Raw genomic sequence first — 16,729 nt, forward strand, 5'->3', positions numbered from 1 at the left:
TCTTTAAATATACCAAATCCGAGATCACACTACAGTGTAGTAAAGGGAAATCTTTCCGCACTGTACTGCAGTATAGTGCAGTCTCGGAGTTAGTATATTTAAAAAGGGGAGGGTATGGGGAGCCCCCCTGCTTAAAACAGTCAAGGAAGTTTTTTCTTTTTTTTTTTTTTTTTTTTTTAACATTTTCAAAGTTTATAACTTTGAACATATGAACATATGGGTCATATGGTGTTCGAAGTTGTAAAACTTCGACAACGTAATAGGAACCAGTGAATAATAGTGTGTATATTAACAAGACGGTTTGATATGTTAATGATTACTTTAGTAACAATGGGGAGTATTCATTTTATATATTTTAGGATATCAGAATCTACTGGCATTTTCACTGTCATTCTTGAAAATTGAGGTTGGAGAACTAACACATCAGATGACAAGTAAGCATACCTCTCAACCTCTCAGTGCAAGAAATATGGACAAAGCCAGAAAGAATGGGGGTCAAAGGCCCAAAAATATCGACAAAATTTAAATATTCCTCCTATAAACTTATAAATTTTCTAGAATAATAGGTTTTGCATTATTGTGCATTTTCCGAAGAATATAAAAGCTGAAACTCAAAGGTCTGTCATTATTTAGTATTATTTAGTGACTTCAATCTTCAATGATTTGCCAGAAGACCACACATTTTATGAGGAGCAGACCAAAAATATGTGGAAGAAATCTGGACATTCTGCAAAAATATGTAGTTGAGAGGTATGCAAGTAAGCCACTTGCACTGAAGAAGGATACAAGTAGTTTGCCATTGGGCAGGGTGTATGGGGGTGCAGTGTGTACAAACTGTAAGGTAGCTAATATAACTGCAAACAGTATTAAACACTGTGCACCATACTTGCCCGTGTCTGAAGTGTTTACACTGCATGTAGTCTCTGATGGCTTGTTTATCTGTACCAGCTATCTTGACTAGCATGCATTTATCAGCACTTTCAGTTTTACTTTCATTATTTATAGTAGCTTTACATGTCCACTTGGTCTGTTTCATATTTAGCATTTATTTTATGTGCTTTAAGAGACGAATGATAGACAGTTCACTTATTATACATACACTTATGAATATTTCCAGTGTCAACTCTGATTCCTTTTACAGTCTCTCTCTTTTTTAGTGTTTTAGCACATCCACATTTGCCCAGAGGGGGTAACTTCAGGGAGGAATTAAGTAAATTTGAATGTAGAATGATACTAAATTATAGGACATTATATCCTAGGGGTATGAATTTAGATGCTAATTTGACAATATGAATTTTGTATGTGTGTATTTATTTATTGCATAGTTGTATTTAGAGGTATGTACGGGCTTGTGATTAAACTGGGGTTTATACCTTTAAATGATTAATTGTTTGATTGTAAAATTAATTAAATGTGCACTGGGTTTGTATAAATATGACCATAATGCTAGAGTGAAGCATTCCCAGAAGGCAAATGACCGAGGTACCACAATAAAGACGATAAATTAAAGTGTGGTTTACATGGTGCGGCTGTTTTCCATTTGATTTTATTTGTTTTTTTCCAAGTTTGTGATTGTCCATATTTGGAGTATATACAATCTCTTCTGACCTGATCATTTCTGATTACACACACACATGCACACTTACATGTATGATCAGACAGTCACTGAAACTACCAAAATCACCAGAGGTATATCTAGGTAAAAATGTGCTTGGTGCCATCCCCCAATCACACTCACCTTCAGAGAAACAAAAAAACTCATTTCCTAATGTGAAGAGCAAAATCCTCTTTCAACTGTAGAAAATTGTTTGCTACAGTTTATATGACACCTGAACTACCACAGTGTTTACAACTGTGCACAAATTGCAATAGCGTGATCAGAATTATCAGCTGATTGCATTCCCCTAACACTCTGCAACCAGGGTGGCTGCAGTCTTCACCCATCCCCAGCTACACTACTGAAAGTGACAGTACTGGACACTGGGAAGTATTTGCATGCAATCATATTAGGGCGGTATATGTAGTACAACTGACAAACTATACCTTACACAATTCCTCAAACTCCTGCAAGAAATCCCTGTATATTGTGAAGCAGGGACATGCACAGAAACACATCTGGTGCTCAAATGGTGACACACATTTGTGATTTACAAATAATTGAGAGTGGCATACTACATTGTGGAGATGGTTAAAGGATGTTATGGAGAGGCAACAGTGGACAACCCACTAAAAATACAGCAGCTCAGTGCCACTCATGTCAAAGACAGTAACATTTTTCTCAGCATCAGTCTCTAGAGCTATACTCCCTGAAAGAAGATCACAGAAAAGGATACAAAGGTATAACAACTTGTGCTGCATTGCAGTGCAGAAAACACTATTCCCAGCCATATTTGCTCCACTCACAGCAGTGTGAAACTGTAGTGATCCCACAAACAGGGATAGCTACTGCACCTGGTCCTTCCATTAGCATAGCATGCTAATGATTCATCCTTCATAGTAATAGAAACAGGGGTCAAACATTTCAATGTATCCACCACTGCCATGACTGTAGGGATCACCAAACAAACTCCACCACTGTCCTTCCATCTGCAAAGTGTATGATAAGTAGTGGCTTTACTGTCAGGGCTTTGGCACATGGGAATGTGTTTGTCTATGTGAACATGCGTGTGTGTGTGTGTGTGTGTGTGTGTGTGTGTGTGTGTGTGTGTGTGTGTGTGTGCACGCGCACGCGAGTGCATGTGTGTGTGTGTGTGTGTGTGTGTGTGTGTGTGTGTGTGTGTATGTGTGTGTGTATGTGTGTGTGTGTGTGTGTGTGTGTGTGTGTGTGTGTGTATGTATGTGCGTGTCTGTCAGTGTCCACACAACAGTGTGTTTTTGTCTATCTGTACATGTGACAGCATGTGCCTATGTCTACATATGACAGAAAGAGTGGTGTGTGTGTGTCTGTATGTGTGTGTGTGTGCGTGTCTGTCAGTGTCCACACAACAGTGTGTTTTTGTCTATCTGTACATGTGACAGCATGTGCCTAGGTCTACATATGACAGAAAGAGTGGCGTGTGTGTGTGTGTGTGTGTGTGTGTGTGTGTGTGTGTGTGTGTGTATGTATGTGTGTGTATTTCTGCCACCCACTCTACCATGTGTTTGGAGGTGATGGAGCAGATGCTCAGAGTGTAGTTGTTGGATCCATAATCATGTCACGTCTGCAGTTCTTTAGTTGGAGCTACTGTGCATCTGCATGGCAATAGTGCTTTTTTTCTTCTATGAATCATGCTACTGACATTCCAATGATCTTCTATATATATATATATATATATATATATATATATATATATATATATATATATATATATATGCATTTTATGGAATGTTCATTTGTTTGACAAATGAAGAGGTGTGATTTAATGTCGATGGTGAGCATGGCTGAACAGTGGATATGTTGATGGTATGGAATGTCAAAGTGGGGTTGGGAGGTGAGAGTGTGTGTCTGTGTGTGTGTGTGTGTGTGTGTGTGTGTGTGTGTGTGTGTGTGTGTGTGTGTGTGTGTGTATGTGTGTGTATGTGTGTATGTGTGTATGTGTGTGTATGTGTGTGCATGTGAGTTAGGGTTAGGGTCGGGGATGTATGAAGGACAGGTGCTTTGCGTTTGGGTGCAAGTTTGTGTATTTGAGGGTAAGGGTTGGTTTACAGTATAGATGTAGTGTTGTTTGTGTGTGTTTGTGTATTTTTGTGTGTCTGGGTCTGTCTTGTGTAGTGGCAGTGTTATGGAAAGGCTGGCTTCTTTATTAAAGGGTGCTAACCCTAAAACTGCTCTCTCCCCCAATCCTAATCCTACACCTTAACATCATGAAACTTTCCCATAACACTGCCCCTATTCAAACAAATTTGAGGCTAGTGTTGCCGAGGGAAGGGGGGTTAGTTTTAATATTGTGAGAGGAAGGAGGATAGGAAGTTACTAGGCTATTGGCCCTGAGGCCCTTACAAGCCTAGCCAAAAATTTAGCCCATTTTCCAACAAGTCAGCTCCCTATGCCACTGTCCAGCAGGGACATAGGTAGAATCCCAGCGGTGTATTTTTTGTTGCCCATCCTGTTATCCAGGTTGTGCTTAAAAAGGTTAAATGAGGTACTCTGCTTTACTTGGAGAGGGAGTCTATTCCCCAAAAGGGAAGTATCTGGGACACAAATCGGTCCTGCCAACAAGTCCTATTGATGCCACAGACCAGGTTGAGGTCTCTCGTGCAGGTTACTCAAGTGGAGCTTGACTTGCGGATATGCAGCAGTCCCATCAGGGCGGGGTCTGAGATTGCTTTGTATGCCAGACAGAGGTCACCTCTACGGAGTCTGTAGAAGACTGAGTAGAGGGACAGGGCTTTTATCCTGTCTAGGGTAGATGTTTGAGGCCCTGGATTCTCTGGGTGAGGAATCTCATTTAGTTTGAGACCATGTTTCTAGCACCAGTCATTTGTTTGGGTGAGACCCTCTTGGAGGATGCCCACATCACTAGGGTAATTGATGACAGCACCAACCTTGCAGTCATCTGCAAACTTGGTCAGCCATAGCCCATTAGATTTGGTCTGCAATTCTGAGAAGTATTTCCCAAACAGCAGAGGCCCCAAGACCGATCCCTGGGGTACACCGCTTGTTACGGATCTACTACTTGAGGTGGTTTCTCCTATTTTGACTAGGTGGGTTCTATCAGTGAGCAAGTTTGCTACCCATCTGGTAACATATAGATTGATGCCTAATTGAGAGCTTGTCTATTATACCTGAGTGGGGAATAGTATCGAAGGCCTTGGCCAGGTCAAGGTAGGCGGTGTGCACCATCTTACCCTCGCCTATGGACTTGATAACTGTCTCAAAGAAGTCGACCAAATTTAACAGGTATGACCTCCCCTTTACAAAACCAAACTGTGTGGGATCAAGTGTCTGGAGGTTGCCAATGTCCTTGTTAATGAGGTCCATGATAATCTGCTCCATGGCCTTACAGATCAAACTAGTTAGGCCGATGGGTCTATAATTATATATATGGGTCCCATTTAGATGATCGAAGTCTTAGAACTTCAATTTCATATGGCCGACACCATATGATTGAAATTTTAAGACTTTGAACATCTAAAAAAAAAACAAAAACAAAACAAAAAAAATCCTGGATATTTCCACAGGGGGGCAAGCCCCCCCTGCATCCCCATCACCCCCCGCTACTTAAATATACCAACTCCAAGATCGCACTACAGCGAGGAAAAGGGAAAATTTCCCATTCTGCACTGTATAGAGATCTCCGTTTAGAATGTTTGAAGACTTAAAACTTCGATCATATGGTGTTGGCCATATGAAATTCAAAGTTCTAAGACTTCGATCATCTAAATGGGACCGACATATCTATATATATATATATATATATATATATATATATATATATGTATTTATATAAAAAAAATATTTATATATACATATATATATATATATATATATATATATATATATATATGGGTCTAGGTTACAACGTCGACAGATGAGAAGACCGACAGCGAAATCACCGACGCGAGAAGATCGACGGATGAAAACACCGACGCGGAGAACACCGAGATGGGGAAAGGATGTGTAAGTATGCGGTAGTGACGGACGTTAGGGTGCGAGTAAGGTAAGTGTGCGATGTTGGCGGTCTGTAGGGGTAGGGGTGGGTTAAGTGAGTTAGGGTTAGGGTGCGAGTTAGGTAAGGGTGCAGTAGTGAATGTTTTGGGTTAGGGGGTTAAGTGAGTTAGGGTTAGGGCGCGAGTTAGGTAAGGGTGCAGTAGTGAATGTTTTGGGTTAGGGGCGGGTTAAGTGAGTTAGGGTTAGGGCGCGGGTTAGGTAAGGGTGCAGTAGTGAATTTGTTTGGGTTAGGGGCGGGTTAAGTGAGTTAGGGTCAGGGAGCGGGTTAGGTTAGTGTGCGATAGTGACGGACCTTAGGGTTAGGGTTTCGGTTAGGGTAGTGGATAGTTGTGTATGTAAGGTTTAGTGTTTGTTTGTTAGGATTTAGGTGTGCTTGTGTTATGTGTGTGGTTTTTGGTCAGGGAATTTGTTTTGTTTATTGGTTGTTGTGATGATGTGTTGAGTGTGTGTGGTGTCGTGTTTGTGAGCTGTCGATGATGTGGTGTCAGTGATGTCGTTGTCGATGTTGTGTGCTGTCGGTGTTATAACCTAGAACCATATATATATATATATATATATATATATATATATATATATATATATATATACACACACACACACACACACACACACACACACACACACACACACACACACACACACACACACACACACACACACACACTTTGGCTCACAGTATATTATAGATTTACCTTTAAGTGCAAAGGTCTTTCCTTGCTGTTTTTCACATTTCACTTCTTTCCACTAGTGACATGAAGAAACATGAGACATCGAACATGTTTTGGTTTATCACCAAGTCTACTTGCAGTGAGATACAAAGACTGAATCCACATCTTCCTGTTTTTCATACATATTTTCAAGCACATTTCCAAAATGTTGTTCACTTGTAATGAAAAACTGAAGAAAATGGTGTAGAGAACATTGTGGCAGTCCAGTTGTGTGAAAACTAAAATATTTGCGAAGTGTGAGATGTTAACTGTAAATAATGTAAATAACTCCACAACAAATGTTGAAAAACTGAAAGAATAAACAGTTTAAGACATTTTTTCCTGCTATATTTATTTTATTTACATTTGTTTTCCGGGTAATTCCGACTAGACACAGGTCCTTTTTCAGCAGAGGCCTGGGGAGAAAAGCTTCATGTATACAAATAGTGTTGCAGTATTGATCATAACAAACAGTAAATTACAGAGCAAAACAAATATACAAATAATAAGATACAATTAAGACATTTGATGCAAGAATAACAACAAATTAATAAAAATAAGTTTGATAGGTTAAGAGGAATAGAAACTTATTGTAATAACATTGTAGAGTCAGAAGAAGTTAGATCTAACATGGTCTGTACCATATAGATAAGAGAATTTAAAATTATTTGGTGAATGAGTATTTTTAGTCAGGAAAAGGGCATGGCCAGAGTCAGTGTAATTTTAGTTAAGACTTGAGTGCAGTCTTGAACTGATAGATAGATGGTGAGAAGGTTATAGAGTGGGGAAAGTTATTCCAAAGTTTGGGTATGGCATAAGAGAATATTGCTTCACCTGAGGAATTGTTGGGTTTGGTGACAAGAAGTTTTTTGCTGTTGAATCATAGGGATCTAGAGACGCAGTAAGCTTGTAGTAGGTTCTGAAGTGATGAGATTTCATGAGGATGATTTATTAGTTTGTGGGAAAAATAAAGTTGGTTTAGGTGAAGAAGTTGTGGAAGTTCAAGGCAGTCTAGTTCCCTTAATGAGTGGCAGTGATGGCTACGGTAGGATTCACCAGTTGTACATTTTGCTATCTTATTATAGCAGGTTTCAAGCCTGTTTAAGTCGGTCTGTCTAAGGTTTGTAAACACTGGTGATGCATAGAGCAAGGTGGAGTCATCAGCATATTGTATGAGAGAAACATGCTTTGTGGAGGTAAAAAGATTGTTGGTGAACAGGGAAAATAGTAGAGGACCAAGGATGGAGCCTTAGGGAACACCCAGCGAAACAGGAAGACGAGGTGATAGGGTATCTTTCCAGATGACAGATTGTTGTCGGCCGGTCAGATAGCTTTGGAACCAGTTGATGGCAGAGTGAGAGAAGGAAAGATTATTGAGAATGGAGAGTAGCATTTTTTGATACCATATCAAATGCCTTAGGTAGGTCAAGAAATATAGCAGAGGAGAGTAATCCATCATTTTTATGATGGAGGATAGTGTTAGTGAAAGAGATCAAGGCAGTAGTTGTACTGTGATATGGCCTGAAGCCGTGTTGGATTTTGGAGAGAAGATTGTTAGCTAGGAGGTGGTGAAGTACCTGAGAGTTCATGGATTTCTTCAGGATCTTGGAGAGTGGGGAGAGGATGGCAATAGGATGGCAATTGGAAAGACCAGTGGAGGAGCCACCCTTGTGAAGGGGAATGATGTGTGAGATTTTCCACAGAGAGGGTGCATAACTTTCTGATATAGAGTGGTTAATTAATATGGAGATAGGATAGGCTAAAGTGTCTTCTGCAATTTTTAGGTATTCTGAGGGAAGGTTGTCAGCAGCGGGTTTTGTTGGCTTTAGTTTTGTTAGAAGTTTTTTTTTGTATAACAGGTAGGTACAGAGGAAAATGAAAATGAGGGAGGTAGAGAATCATGGTTGGGAGTGAGAGGGGGTGGAAGAGGGTTGAAGTTGTTTGGCTAGGGATAGAAGGGTTTCAGTGAAATGTTTGTTGAAGGAGTCAGCAATACTGGTGGAGCTAGAGAGGATGGTAGGAGAGGAGGTATCTGGAGTGCTGAGTTTATAGAGGACCAGAATTGCTTGGGGTTGCTGTGGGAGGAGTTTAAGGCAGGTAGATAGTAATGAGCTTTATCTGTTTTTATTTGTAGTTTAACCTTATTATGTAATTCAATATATATTCGTATATGAAAGATTTATTGATAGAAAACCTGCTTTAGAGCATAGTAAAATACAGAAGCTGTATTTTGTGTGAAACTAAAAAAAAAACTGTCAAAAGCAAGTTTATTTTGAACTATGTTGCATAATCCAGTGTCTTCTGACATTACGCTGCATCTGTAATTTAGAAAAGGTAATACAGATTTCCATATAGCTCACATGGAAGACAAATCATGACACCATCACTAAAGAAATGGCAGAGTCACATGATACAGAGCTCGCACTAGAAATCCCTTAAAGTATTCACTACAGTTATGGTGATTTCATATATTACCATATATGACATCCATCTCCTTGTGTCCTGGCTCTTCTGAGAGTCTAGTTGAAAACAACTCATCTATATAAGCATGCGTCTCTTGGAATAGATTTCCAGTCACCAGTGAAGGCAAAGATCTAAACTGTATGCCAGCTTTTCAGCCTAGGTTGAAATCCCATGTTACTCCACTCCACATCACTAGTCTTAACCATCTAGAGTCAGTCCATCTGAGAATGCAAGTGTGATACACCTATCTAAGGGATACTTCTTGACCTCAAAGCACATGATATTAGGACAAAGCCAAACATAATGGGAGAACAAAAGTCTAAAATCAGAGACAAATTTTAAATATTGCCCTTGTATGATTAGAAAGTTGCTAGAATAATTAATTTTGCAAAAGTATTAGTTTTCTAAAGGATATAAAGTCTGTACGTCAAATGTATGACATTATTTAGTGCCTTCAATCCTCTATGATTTGCTAGAGAGTCACAAGTTTTATGAGGAACAGGCTAAAAATAGGAAGCAAAAAATCTGGGCATTCTGCAAAAATCTGGACAAGTGAAAGGTATGATCTAAGGTGCCCTTCCAATTATTAACACTCCCTTTGCATTATTTTAATTCCTTTCTAAGCCAGTTTATTTTCCCCTACAGGAACAGGGGCACCAAAATGAATGCTGTATACAGCTCTTCCTGCAGTAATGAGGATTCAGTTCCTGTCCCTTCTATCCATGACTACTGGCATAAACAATACCTTACAGTCTCCTGAAAGCTCTGGTTTTGTTGCTCTGATCACTGAATCCCCAAAGAGGGTCTGCATCTTTTTCACAAGGCTGATACCATTTTTATCTTTCACTTACTCATTGCTAAGGTGTTTGTGGCTCATCTGCTCATAGCTGCACCCTCATCTGTGCAATACAGCAAGAGACACTGAAAAACACATCAAGTTTCTCTAAATGTATTTCTCAGAGTTTGTGTGACTGCCAATGTAATGCATTAATGCAAAATGTATTTTTTTAACTCACTACCAAATGCAAGTATAGTATGTGTCAAGTGATCAATAGTAAGCAGGTGAAACTTGACAAAAGAAACGTGTAAAGCACTCAAAAGACCAATAAACTCCACCGGAGTGCAGTAGCCCAAAGGAACACTCGATGCTTCTGAAAAACTTTTAATGTCACACAAAAAAATACACGTAAACGCGTTTAAATTCACAACACTCTCATGCGTTTTCATCCATAGAAATGGACTTCATCAGACAACCATTGATGTTTAATTTACCCTTTATGTATCAACACTCATTATGCTCTAACCAATTAAAACCTTAAAAAACTTTTAAATGTGCAAATCAGCCTTATTCATCCCTCATGAATATTCATTAGTAGCCATTTTTAATCCATATACAAAAACCTTATAAGTATCCTAACAACATTGAAATAGATGTAATAAATCTATGAAATTTATAAAAGCTGTTAATACATTTCAATAAATAAATCAATAAATAATACATTACATAATTATTCATAAAAAGTAATATAATAAATATTAAACTTGTAATACCAATATGTTTAAAACCAGGCAACAGTGCCCTCTAGTGATAAAAACTCATATGACCCTTATATTTTGTTTGCTTTCAATTTTAATAGGGAGACAATGCTTAAAAAATCATTTAAGCCAGGCTTTTTTCCTGCTTCTAAATATATCTGCCACCACAATTCCCTACTCTCTAAAATTTCCTCCCATATACCACCCCTAACATCTTTTTGAACCTGCTGAAGGACAAAAAAGTGAAAACTACATCCCTGACAATTCCTGCTATGTCTAAAGAGAGCATTTGTCTCTTTTTCTCTCAAAATGTCATAAGAATGTTCATACATTCTTTTCCTCAACTCCCTTTCTGTTTTTCCTACATAGTAGGAAGAACATTGGTTGCAGGTTACCAGATACACCACCCCTTTAGTGTCACAATTATAAAAGCTCTTACTTTTAATCAATAAATTTCTACTTTCTAAAAATATTTCACTTTTATTACTAATAAGGGAACATTGCCTACACCTACCACACTTAAATGTTCCAATCCTTTTATTGTTTGTATGTGGGGTGTTCGTGTTCCTTTTCTCTAATATATTCTTTATACTTTTTGAATTTCTATAAATAATCTTTGGCCTAATTTTGCTAATTTCCTCTATATCAGTAAGGGCTACAAATTTGTTCCACTCTTTTTGTAGTGTGTCTCTCAAACTGTAATTATATCTATTAAATTCCACTATCAGGTTTCTTTGAAAGGATTCTTCCTTAACTTCAATTTTACTTTGTCCTTCTGCAAGTGTCATAAAGTCGTTCATGCCTAAAATAGGTTGAAATCTATCCCCTCTCCCCCCTTCCACTTCTGTTCTTATATTAGTCACAAATGTTCTAGGATACCCCCTATCCAAAAACATATTTTCCAGTTTGTTACATTCCATATCAAAATCTGAATTGAGGCTGGTCATTCTCGACCCCCTCACAAATTGTCCCTTTACTATGTTTCTTTTGCAGTGCAGGGGGTGAGCACTGTCAAAATGTAAATAGGAATTACAATATGTCTTTTTCCTGAACACTTTAGACTCAAATTTCTGTTCAATTCTATTTTTAAAAATTTCTATGTCCAAATATTGTAGTACATCAGAACTAATACTGTAAGTGAATTTTAAAAAATCAGTAGTGTGACTAATATAATCCAAAAACTCTAAGAACTTTTTGTATCCCCCCGTCCAAAAAATGACAATATCGTCAAGGAATCTCCGATACAATAACCATTCCTTGTTATAATTAGAATTAAGCACATAACTCTCTTGAAACTTGAGCGACAGGTCTAGGTTAATAAATCAGGTTGTTTCCCGAGATTCTCAGCTATGACATTTCTCAGTAATGTGCTTCTTGCTCTTTGGTAATGTATGGTTAGGAGGACCTAAAAGTACCAGGACAGTGTAACAGTTATGAAGATGTACATTTGTTACCGTTTCACTACTGTTAACCTCCCAAAGGTCACTGTACTCCTCTTATTTCACTTTACTTACACTCTCTTGATTCACAGTGGTGACCTTTTTGGATCTTAGGGGGCAGACAGGCCATGACTAGCATTTTGGTCTGCAGCAACCCAAGATGAGCTGTCTCCACTCTCAGACCAAGGAAGTGTCTGCAGTTGGAACACTGTCTCATCCTCCTGTAGGACTTCCTGAAGATTGCAGAACTACAGTGTGGGTGAGCATATACTGGTATTTATTTATTTATATTTGTTTACTTCGAAAGTCCAACTGGTCAAACCGGCCCCTTTTCAGCAGAGGCCTGTAAAGAAAAGCTCCACAAGAAATTACAGTAGTACATATACAGCATACAGAATATTCAAGAATAGAAGCATTGCGTACAGAGGTCCACAAGAACTATTTACAGCAGTATATACAATATACAGAATTCTCAGATAACATTAGCATCATTACATATAAAATGAGGATAAATAAGACTTTTTTTATGAAATAAACACGTATTTTTTAAGCAACATAGTTGGTATTGAGTATGGGACATTAGGTTAAATATAATTATATGAATTTTGTCATAAGAAGAGTAGAAAACAGAAAAATATGAGAGAAGAAATAGTCACTGACATGCATGTGTGCTGGAGAGGTAATTTAAGAATAATTTAGCTTGGGGAATAGCAGAAGTCAAGCGGAAGCTGTTTTAATTTATCCTTGAATATATGAGTGTTGTTGAGGAGTCTGATTGAAGGGGGAAACTGAGGTCCAGGATTTTGAGAAACATTTAGAGTAAAGAGCATTTCCTGCTTTGTCATGAGTTTTGTGAACTGCATGAGAGGAGATGTTTGTCAGTAGAGCAGAGACCTCTATTGGTGGAGTGGAGTAGTACACCGAATAGGACGGCATTTTTCAGGTTGCAAGACTAAGCTGTGTGCAAACTGAAGTTGAGTGTATGTGAGGTTGCTGAAGCCAATTTAGGTGCCTTAGAGCAACACAGTGATATATGGAGTATAGCTTGTTAAAAGCAAATCTGGCTATTTTATTATAAATTACTTTACTTTAGTTGTCAGGGTGGACTGGAGGTTGGTGAAAATAGGAGAGGCATGCAGACATATAGGCAGCAGGGGGTCTATGTCAAAGTATCAAACAGCCACATTGTTGACATCATCTCATCGACAGTACAGGTCCTCGAACTGTTCTGAGATTGCGCTATGGTAGCGATCAGGTAATTTGCTATTTTCCCTACTGTAGTGAGATCTCAGAGTTGGTATGTATAATTATTAAGGGTGTCGGGTTCGGCAAACTACTTTGTCGATGAGATGACATTCGACAATGTGGCCATTCAGTTATATGACATAGACCAGGTAGCAGGTAGTGGATTCTAATGTTATCCAGCTGCTTTCAGATACTGTTTGGTTCTATATGACAGACCTAACTTCTGATGTTTTTTTGATTGCTTGTTGGATGTGGAGATTAAATGTCATGGTGTCATATAACCCCTAGTAATTTAGTATTGGAGACTAATTATCTTTGCATTTGGTGTGAGACTTTGGAGTGAAAATAAGTTGTTACGTGTTTAGCATCAGATTTGATTTTCCAAGTCAGTTTTCTGTTGAGGAGAATGAATTTTGTGTGAGCTGTTGGAGAAAAATGGGATGTTTATTAATACTGCCTGCTGAATGCCTGGAGCATGCTGTGGGATTGATTAATACTGCCTGCTGAATGCCTGCAGCATGCTGTGGGATTGTTTACTGTACCCCACTGTGCGTTGCTCCGATGCTGACTTTGCTGAACTGTTGCACCCCATTCTGAACAATGTTCCCTGTGTAGCTCTCACTTTTTCAATTGCTATTGACCTTCCTGTATCACAACCCTGTTTCTTTCTGATATTGTTTTACTACTTTCCCATACTTTAACCAACTTTTTTTTTACTGTTCTTATTCCAGTTTTTCTTTTACTACATGTCACGAATGAAGATAATCACACAATGTTGCATTGGACTTTGGTGATAACGTGTTCTGTACTGTTATTGTTTATAGTATTATATTATATATTTTTTGTTTTATAGTATTATTGTTACCTGCTGCACTTAACTATCTGTCGGTGCTGTGCTTTGATACTTGGCATATGAAGTTAGCATTACATGCTCTTATGTTGCTTCTAATTTTTATGAGCTTCATGTAGGAGTGCAGCTTAGGCGTTTTGTTGCACATTTCTGATTCTCTATGAAACACATCATTACTTGCTAGTCTTAATACGCTTTTCAGTCATCTGCTATCTTCCTTAGTCTATTCATCCATTCTGAGATACGCCCCTTATCCAGTTTAGGGTCAAGGAGTGCCATATCCTATCCTGGCAAGCAAAGGACATGAGGAAGACTGTCAGTTTTTAATAAAACATCAGTTAATTTGTGGGGTATACACACATAATCAGACCACACAAACAGCTACAGGAAGTTTTGGAGGCCTGTCTGTTTAAAAATCAGTATGCCTTTCACTGTACAGGGAAACTGCAGACCCATCTTAACCAAGGACAAGGAATACAAATGGAAGGCATCACAACTGAGAATAGAATCTGAGAACTAAGCAGTGTCCTAATTAATTAACTGCTGTCCTGCTCCATATCTTCTAGTTATAAATGTCAACAGGTAAGTGATAATTCAAATTTTATTCTCATTAAGAGTATTTTTTTCTGTCTCCCACCCACAGATGACCATTAGTAGGGCTTTCTCTGACCCATAATTCGGGCTAGTAAGGAGACTGGGGCACCTCAGTACAGTATCATATTGCTCCTATGGAGGATTTGTTATATCTTTAATTCCCTTTCCAATACACGCACATGCACGCATGCATACACGCACACATGCACGCACACACGCATGCACGCATGCACACGCACACACACACACACACACACACACACACACACACACACACACACACACACACACACACACACACACACACACACACACACACACCATCTCTAGGGGCAAAAATTCAGTGGAAGTACTGGCATATCATTCTTCTAGTTCCTTGTTCCCTGAAGAACCCCCCCCCCCCTTCCTGGACCTCCACTGGAGATCAGCCATGAGGTGTGTCTTTTTGTATGCCTCCTTCACCACAGGCCTTGTAAGCACATATTACCTCACCAGCTCCTCGGATGTGTGACCCACTAATCAAACTTGGGTCACATGGGCCATAGTCAGGTCTTGATCCCTCTCTGGCATGGTGCTAGCTACTTTGAATATTCTACATTTTAGTCATCTAACTATAGATCTAAAGATACATTTTTTCAGTCACCATGTCAACATGCCTGTTCTTCAACTACTAAAATTCCTTAGTATGCTATATAATTAAAACATCTTATTTTTTTTCTAACCATGGCAGTAACAGTAGTTTATATTAGCTTGCCTGAAACGTAAAATTCCTATTTTCTGGTGATTAATACTCATAGCCTTAATTACCAACTGATCATGCAGAGTGCATAATTATGAGCGAAATTTACTTCAGTCTTCCCTATTAGTCACTACACTTGCTAATTTGATATCATCTACAAATTTTATAAGTTTAGGATTATCATTGCTCATTATATCTAAAATTAATTGATTAGAAAGGCTGCTCGAAGTAACAACCCCTGTCACACTCCCATACGTGCAACAACCATTTGATGAACAGGTTATTTAAATTGCCATTTAGCCAAGATGTCATCTGCCTAGTAATGTACTGTGACATTTTTTAAATTGTATAATCTTTCTAGCAGCGAGTCATATCAGAGACATCCTTGGCATTGCTCAAATCCAAATAAAATATATCAGCTGATAAAACCCATTCCAGTGCCTTATTTATCCTGTCATATAAAAACAACTGATTATTTAGCTAAGAACTCCCTTTCACAAATCATGTTCATGTCCGCCACTTAACAGAATTTATTCATGTAACTGAACAGTTAATTTCCAATATCTTGCCTACCGGTGGAGACAGACCAATTATTTTGTAGTTTTTCTGTTTTACTGTTTCCTCTCCCTTTGTATGAAGATGCTACTGTTAATGTTCTTATTTTTTTCTCTTTGATCTTTACAACCTCATTCCTAAGGATGTACTAAAATGATATGACAGATAGTAGCACAGTTTATTTGCATATATTTTAAGGAAAAGGTAAGGTTATTATTATGAAGTAGTTTTTTCTATAATAGCTAATGATTTAATTTGTCTCAAAGTTATTTTCTGAATCACTGTTATCTCATGATTTATAATCATGTCATTAATAAGGTCAGATATAATTGTTTTATCAAAATGTTCTTAAAGATGAAGGTTGGAATCCATTAACCCTTTTTACATACTGCAAGGGAGCTTGAATTTGTGGAAGGCAGAAGGTGTGTGCCTGCCTGTACGATTTCCAGCTGTATGCATTTAATATTGGTGCTGGGGTTTTCAGCTGGTTCCTAAAGTGTTAACAGCTAATTCTGAAATCAGGGGAGTGGAGCTGGGTGAACAGCCCAGGGCATGAAGGCATGACAACAGGCTATGACATGCAGCAGTACAACTATCACAGACTTTCTGCAATTTCCTGTGCTGGGTGCATCAGATTGCTGGTTGGTGTAGATCTGACAGGAACCACTCTGTATAGTGCCTTCATACAATGCAAACATTTAACTGCATGTAAATCAGCTTCATACCATTATTCTGTATTGAATTATTCATGTACTAATGCCTTGTACAAATGAGCAATTCTCCAAAATGCTAGGCAACTTACTTGGAATAGAACTGCAGTAGGGGGACATAATTAAGTTTTCTTCGAGTTAAGGTCAGGTGAGTAACACAGTAAGATTTGGTGGACAGATTTACAGTTAGAGTGTGTGGGGGGGGTAAAATAAAAAAAAATCTGAAAGGGATCTGAACATA

This window comes from Protopterus annectens, chromosome 8.part0 (assembly GCF_019279795.1).
Source record: "Protopterus annectens isolate FY-2018-M chromosome 8.part0, PAN1.0, whole genome shotgun sequence".
NCBI lineage: Eukaryota > Metazoa > Chordata > Ceratodontiformes > Protopteridae > Protopterus > Protopterus annectens.